Source organism: Coenobita brevimanus, chromosome 72, assembly GCF_032717465.1.
Source record: "Coenobita brevimanus isolate Jiangsu-jjx chromosome 72, ASM3271746v2, whole genome shotgun sequence".
In the NCBI taxonomy this organism is placed as follows: domain Eukaryota; kingdom Metazoa; phylum Arthropoda; class Malacostraca; order Decapoda; family Coenobitidae; genus Coenobita; species Coenobita brevimanus.
The window spans coordinates 9,684,135-9,685,961 of NC_137025.1; the positions used below are offsets into that span (position 1 = coordinate 9,684,135).

The following is a 1,827-nucleotide window of genomic DNA, read 5'->3' on the forward strand; positions in this document are numbered from 1 at the left end:
GGCTGGTGAAAAAAGCCCGCCTGTTCTTAAAGAAGTGATATGTAAAATGGGACGTCTTAGTTCTGAGGCTGCCGAGCTAGATGGGACATTAACGTAACTGGTGGTGGCATACTACGCTGGAGAGAGAGAGAGAGAGAGAGAGAGAGAGAGAGAGAGAGAGGTGGAACATTGAAGAGTCTAAATAACTGAATCCAGCCAAATACTGTATAATTATATAATCAAACATAGTCTAACTTAGATTTCCTGTTTTCTATCAATGTTTACATGTTATAGATCGTTAATGAGTTACAATAATTTCGTAACTTATGTTAAAGAAAGAAAATCAGTTCTTCAGGTAGTGCTTTATAAAAAATAAAAGAAATAGAGGCAGAATTGTACTCGATTTCATTTCCACTGAGGATATCCAGTACACCTACGCAAGTCGATATGTGATTTCCAATCCTCCTGATGTTTACTAGGCACTTTAGTGCAACAGAAAGTTTGCGTGTGATTAAGTCAGCAAACAAAAAGGGGGGGGCGAGGGTGCATGGCTAATGGACGTGTTCTTTCGAAACTATATTGTTGTACCAACAAATAAAAGCAGAAATTATATTAGTTATAAAGTTAGGATTACTAAGGTAAAATATAATGCTACGAACGTTATACTAGAAAATATGATAACCTGTGTTACCACTAAAACTTCAAATTTTATCAAAGTATACTTCCATGATGACAAGAAGCACTAAAAAAATTACACTGACCAAATTATCAACGATTCATTTGCAAAACCAAGAAAATAATAAAGTAAGCTTATATTGAATATAATAACCAAACAGTTACCAGGACTTCACAACACATATTAACTGGATAATTTATTTTTCAGACCGACATTTAAGTACTTTGCCATTATTCATTTTCAGACATAATGGAAGATTATGAATGGTTACAGTTAGCAAAGTTTTCATTCATTCATTGCCAGACGCCATGTATCCCAGACGGGGTGGCCAGTGGCTTAGAGTTAATTGTTTTACAGGGAGGGGCACTAATCCTCCACCAACCCCACTTGCTACGTAGGGATGCCAACAGCATCTGGTGTTCCCAGGCGGTCACCCATCCAAGTACTAACCAGACCCAACGTTGCTTAACTTCGCTGATCGGACGGGAAGCGGTGTACTCAACGTGGTATGGCCGTTAAGCTAAATAATATTAATTATTAACGTGGGTCGTAACTTCGAGTGCAGTGAATTACATAAGGGCACGAATACCGGTAAAACAACAAAGAACACAGTTTATTAAAATGAATTCATACAGTACGTAACTACTTTTGTGAAGTCTTATCATTGTCATACCTAAATAAAACTGCTCACAATGGACAGGCTAGACAAAAAATGTGGTGTGAGTTTGCTGGCCTCTACATTCCATAGGTCGGTCTGAGAGTGTAGCCTCCAATAGCGTCGGGTACTGAACAAACAATCTTATATACAGGTGAGGACGCCGTACAAGTGAATAATGTAGAAGCAGCTTTACCTCTCGCTCTGTGTGTGTGTGTGTGTGTGAGATCATAGTGGAAACTGGTGGCCGGGTGGGTAGTGTGGTGGACGGATGGGTGTGTGTGTGGGCGGAGTGGGAAGGGATGGGTGATTGGGTAGGCAGGGGGACTGAGTGGATAGAAAGGTTGGGCAGGTGGGTGGGCGGATGAGTTCGTGGGTGGAGTCTGAGTGAGCAAAGTTGGCAAGGTGGGTGGGCATTTGGGTGGGTTGGCAGGGTCGGTGAGTAAATGGATGGGTAAGGCGGGCTAGGTGGATGGTCAGGTTGGGCAGTGTGGGTGGGTAGTTAGTGAGTAGCAAA

At 41.6% G+C, this 1,827-nt stretch overlaps 1 non-coding gene across 1 annotated transcript; it reads right to left on the reverse strand.

Moving 5' to 3' along the window:
- Positions 1-1,056: 1,056 nt before the first annotated feature.
- On the reverse strand, positions 1,057-1,175 carry LOC145407335 (5S ribosomal RNA). Its single transcript, XR_013898696.1, has one exon. It is a non-coding gene; the product is annotated as a 5S ribosomal RNA (ribosomal RNA).
- Positions 1,176-1,827: the final 652 nt, after the last annotated feature.